Source organism: Amia ocellicauda, chromosome 3 (genome assembly GCF_036373705.1).
Source record: "Amia ocellicauda isolate fAmiCal2 chromosome 3, fAmiCal2.hap1, whole genome shotgun sequence".
Taxonomy (NCBI): domain Eukaryota; kingdom Metazoa; phylum Chordata; class Actinopteri; order Amiiformes; family Amiidae; genus Amia; species Amia ocellicauda.
The window spans coordinates 43884102-43890171 of NC_089852.1; positions in this window are offsets into that span (position 1 = coordinate 43884102).

The window sequence follows — 6070 nt, forward strand, 5'->3', positions numbered from 1 at the left end:
ATCTTTTATAACGTGAAATTGACTCTACTTTTATTTCTCATGCCCCTGTGTTTCAATAACAGCACTTCTGAGTATATGCATTTAATCAAATATCAGTACATATATTGTACAGTACAGTACCTTGTATTTTAACATGTATAGTAGGTCCACCCTCAGGCTAAATGACTTCTGCAATTCCTTTGAAGAATGACCTGAAGAATAGTCAGTTTTCTCTGAAGTGCAGTTTCTAGTGCAGCAGGAGAAGTTAGGTACTCTGCAGTCTTTTCCTGCTATTGTAATTCAGATGAAAATTATTCTGTTCTGAATTTAGCCCAGGGTTCTGGAACTGCATATACAGCTCTGGGGAAAAAAAAATTGAGACCACTTCAACATTTTCTTAAATCTGCATCTCTTGCATGTATGGAAGCCATTCCATTTATATTTTAATTTTGAATTTCAGAGAAATGTCAGTAGTTTATAGAATAAAACAAACATTTTAATTTTACCCAAATGCATACCTATAAATAGTACAACCAGAGAAACTGATAATTTTCCAGTGTTTTTTTCAGAGCTCTAAATACTCAGGACTAATAATCATATCAGTCCTATGTGGTACATCCCAATCTTTGTGGCAACAATGTGTTGTATTGTTAGATCTATGGCCCCTAAGTATAATAATCCAGAATATATAAAATAAAAACATATAACCCATGATGCTCTTCATTGCCACCAAAGACATATTTGCCAAAATAGGTTTGTTGAAAGGTGTTTCAGTAGGCGCAGGAGACCTAATGACGGTGTCTAATAATTGTACGCATTCTCCCTTATATTTGGAAATGTGCAGGTAGAGACTTAATGACTTGAAGGATTGCAATCATTGTCAAGGATTTTTCCAAGACCTAACGTTACAATCTATGCCGTTGTAAAATCAATTACTTTCCGTCAATGTGGTGTTGGCGTCTTTAGGAGCAATATCGTGTTCCACTCTGGAGAAGATAATTTATTCTAGATGACCATAACGAGAAGAAATAGGACTACATAAGTGAAATAGGTATACTGGGATTTTAGCATAAATATTTAAAGAGTATAATTAAGAATCATATTGGTTTTGAGAGTATGAATGGATTGAATTAATATAATGTGGAGTTATTTCTTAGCTTTTAAAGTTCAGCTGCTCTCCGGCTTTTCTGTGAAGTCTGGCCACCTGCTCACAAACACCCGATTCTTGCCACAGATAATACAACGAAGACACGGCTCTCATGTGCAATTTTAATCTTCTATATAATGCTTGGGCGAAATCCTTTGATATACAGTGAGGGGAAAAAAGTATTTGATCCCCTGCTGATTTTGTACGTTTGCCCACTGACAAAGAAATGATCAGTCTATAATTTTAATGGTAGGTGTATTTTAACAGTGAGAGACAGAATAACAACAAAAAAATCCAGGAAAAAGCATTTCAAAAAAGTTCTAAATTGATTTGCATGTTAATGAGGGAAATAAGTATTGGATATCAATCAGCAAGATTTCTGGCTCCCAGGTGTCTTTTATACAGGTAACGAGCTGAGATTAGGGGCACTCTCTTAAAGGGAGTGCTCCTAATCTCAGCTCGTTACGTGTATAAAAGACACCTGTCCACAGAAGCAATCAATCAATCAGATTCCAAACTCTCCACCATGGCCAAGACCAAAGAGCTGTCCAAGGATGTCAGGGACAAGATTGTAGACCTACACAAGGCTGGAATGGGCTACAAGACCATCGCCAAGCAGCTTGGTGAGAAGGTGACAACAGTTGGTGCGATTATTCGCAAATGGAAGAAACACAAAATAACTGTCAGTCTCCCTCGGTCTGGGACTCCATGCAAGATCTCACCTCGTGGAGTTTCAATGATCATGAGAACGGTGAGGAATCAGCCCAGAACTACACGGGAGGATCTTGTTAATGATCTCAAGGCAGCTGGGACCACAGTCACCTAGAAAACAATTGGTAGCACACTACGCCGTGAAGGACTGAAATTCTGCAGCGCCCGCAAGGCCCCCCTGCTCAAGAAAGCGCATGTACAGGCCCGTCTGAAGTTTGCCAATGAACATCTGAATGATTCAGAGGAGAACTGGGTGAAAGTGTTGTGGTCAGATGAGACCAAAATCGAGCTCTTTGGCATCAACTCAACTCGCCGTGTTTGGAGGAGAAGGAATGACCCCAAGAACACCATCCCCACCATCAAACATGGAGGTGGAAACATTATGCTTTGGGGGTGTTTTTCTGCTAAGGGGACAGGACAACTGCACCGCATCAAAGGGACGATGGACGGGGCCATGTACCGTCAAATCTTGGGTGAGAACCTCCTTCCCTCAGCCAGGGCATTGAAAATGGGTCGTGGATGGGTATTCCAGCATGACAATGACCCAAAACACACAGCCAAGGCAACAAAGGAGTGGCTCAAGAAGAAGCACATTAAGGTCCTGCAGTGGCCTAGCCAGTCTCCAGACCTTAATTCCATAGAAAATCTGTGGAGGGAGCTGAAGGTTCGAGTTGCCAAACGTCAGCCTCGAAACCTTAATGACTTGGAGAGGATCTGCAAAGAGGAGTGGGACAAAATCCCTCCTGAGATGTGTGCAAACCTGGTGGCCAACTACAAGAAACGTCTGACCTCTGTGATTGCCAACAAGGGTTTTGCCACCAAGTACTAAGTCGAAGGGGTCAAATACTTATTTCCCTCATTAACGTGTAGCGTTATGTTGGGTGTATTTTGATAAGAGCATTTGGGCTCTGAGCTGAAGCACTGATCTAAAGAACTTTGGGGGGGGAGAGGTCTTATCAGATTTCCTTAGCTCATCAGCTTGGAACTGGTTTGCATCAAAGTGACAGTTTTGGGGAGGATGGCACCGAGAATAGGCCAAATAGTTTGGAATTCTGCTATGAGATGTCTGGAGAAAGGGGCCTGTAGGTGATAAAAACTCTTTGAAGTGGACGAGAGCCGAAATCCCGACATAGAGCTACGAACCCAGGCCAACCGGCATTTCCAAAAGATGGCATGGATTGACATCAGTCATAAATCAAGCCCCCCTCCAATAGGACACTGGGGGCTGAAACCGAAATCCAATCTCAAGAACTCAGGAACCAATCACCTATTGATCAGACAGACTATGAGGAACAGCGGACAGTCTCTCTCTCTCTCTCTCTCTCTCTCTCTCTCTCTTTCTCACCTGAACCAGAAACTCGGTGCCACAGCTCAACCTGTAGCTCTGTTGCCAGAACCGGAACCAGAAACCACCCAAGTCTTTGCCGGCAACAGAAGAGTTAAACTGGGAGAAGAAGATTGAGCCGTATGAAGAATTCTTTTAAAGGACTTTATTAAATAAAGAACTTTACAGACTGCGCTGCCCGCCTGTGCCCACCTGATCAGTGGAGTTTTACAGCTGGACAATTGACTAAGTCGACTGTATACGAAAGTGTCAGTCATTTAAATAGCTATTGAGTCTTAAGAAACTTGACCCTTGGAACCAAACAGGGCCCTGCTTTCCTCAAAGACTTTGTCTTCAAATAAGTACGGTGAGAGACCCTGCTTGCCAAGAAGATTTTGTGCACAATCTTGGAGCCTTCAAACCAGTGGAAAATCTGTTTGGAAAAGACTCTACTTTCGCGAAACCCCAACTTCCAGGTGCATCGACTGAGTGGAAGTTCTTGGACAAAGCCGAACCGGACTGCCTTTGTTCCAAACCACACGGACCTCGTGCCGTGTGCTGTTATCTGAGCCCGAAGCCAGAGAGGCCTCTCTGCGACGAAGTTCAGATAAGTTTAACAGTTTGGAGTTTGTGACATTCATGACATTTGAGAAATCAATTAGAAATGTTAATCTGTGATTCATAACTCTAGAATGTGTAATATCATTTAGTTTTCTTAAATATAAATGTGTGTTGCATTAAACTGTTTTGTTGATAATTTTAGAAATAAAATCTGTCAACGCCGAGAAATGTCTTCTCATTCCTGTTTAACTGTTTAGTCTGAAATTGACACAAGTTAATAGACATTAGATTATTGGTGGCCCTGCCTATCCTTAATCATTGAATAATAATCAGTTAAGGGAAATTGTGGAAACAAGTAATGATAGGATCTTTCTCTCCACCTAAACGTTAATGAGACTGATATATATATATAACGAGAAGTTACCTGACATAAATACTAACCTGCGTAGTTATTTAATGTCTGACTAACAATACTAACGAGAGACTCAACTTCGTCTTACTAACCGGTATTGTAGTCAATGTGTTTATAACCTTTATTGTTTAACGATTTGTGTTATCATATGCGATCCCATTGTCTTTGATTTGTTGATCTAGAGTTGAATTTTAATTAGTTTTTCCCTTTTGTATAATTAGTGTAGTGCTACATTTAGTCTTTGTTTTGAATAAATTTGACAATTTATATCTTTGGAATTGGTGTCTGCGTCCAATTATTACAGAAATTGAGTTCTACAAGATTCCAGGATTCGTGATAAGGTGATACTATAAATTCACTTCTTTAATTGAAATTTATAAGTGTACCTTACGCTACACATACAAATCAATTTATAACTTTTTTGAAATGCGTTTTTCTGTATTTTTTTGTTGTTATTCTGTCTCTCATTGTTAAAATACACCTACCATTAAAATTATAGACTGATCATTTCTTTGTCAGTGGGCAAACATACAAAATCAGCAGGGGATCAAATACTTTTTCCCCCACTGTATGTGAATAATTTCCCCACCGAAATAAAATCTATCTTGTGTAACTTGATTTGCATAAGCAAAGCACACCCTAGTTTTAGTTTAAATTAAATTACAACATGCATTGCAGTATAGCAAAATGTTTTATCAAAAAATATACATCGGCATTTCTACCTTGTGTATCCTCCCCCCATTCCCCACTTACAAATTAACTCAATATTTTAACTTCTGGCTGCATGTTTGTCGTTTTGACAAGGACATAAAATAGAAGAGGTTACACTTAAATTCCAATATAGATTACATGAAAAGCAGGATAACTGCACTTAACGGTAGATAAATGGATACACAGAGCAATCTATCTAATTCGAATACAGTTCTATCTTCTATTGTTTAGAATTGTATCCATATGTGTTTTGCGAAATAATTTTATAAATATAATAAACCACACCTGTTTATGGAATATGGTATACACATTTAATATAAATAAGCAACACTGGCTAGTTCTCCTAAACCAGTTTTGCAGCGTCTCGTTTTGAAATGGTACATTTTCAATATCCCAAGTCATTAGATAAGCCGTGGATCAAATGCAATACCGCAGATTCATAGATTTTGTGACATTATTTTTGATTTCGACACAGCCACGCAGAAGTATAAAATGCTCTCGCTATTTCTAATCCATAAAATCCCCTATTGATCAGAGCAACATTGTGTGCGCAGGCGCGGTGTGCAGCATCTGTCCATGGTGCTGATATGTTGCTTGTTGGTCTTGCAGGCATTTGAAAAAATACTCTAATCCCCAAACACAACTCACCTGCAGTACCAATTCTTGAAATCAAACGGAAACAAAACACAACACGATACAGAAAAACATGAATAAACCAATTACCTAACTCTTAGAGCACCCAAAGTGCAACCTAACAAAGATCCTTGTGGATAAGGTTACATAGGGATTTGCCAGTCAAGTCTTCTGTTCAATTATTCAAATAACCCTTCTCCCTGCTCCATTATTTACTGTTCCTACCTTGCCGTGAAATAATAGCCTGGACATCTGTCATTTTTCAGCCGATAAATCTCACCTTTCAGAGTATACAAGTTGTCTGGAGAGTTCAAATCTATATCTGACAGTGGCGTTTTACAGTGGCATGATGAAAGTGCTGGGAAATCACCTCATGAATCCAGTCTTTTATTTGTGGTGTTTATTGAAGCGTCACGCAAAGATCGGTTACATACCGGTGCCAAACAGTTCTCTAGAAAGTTCTCCCCCACCAAAAGGATTACAACAGCACAATTAATCTGATTTTATTTCTATGCATTTTTTCAGTCTATTTCGTCAGGGATGGTCTAAGAACTTTAAACTGTTTAGTGTTCCTGATATTGTCTGATATTGG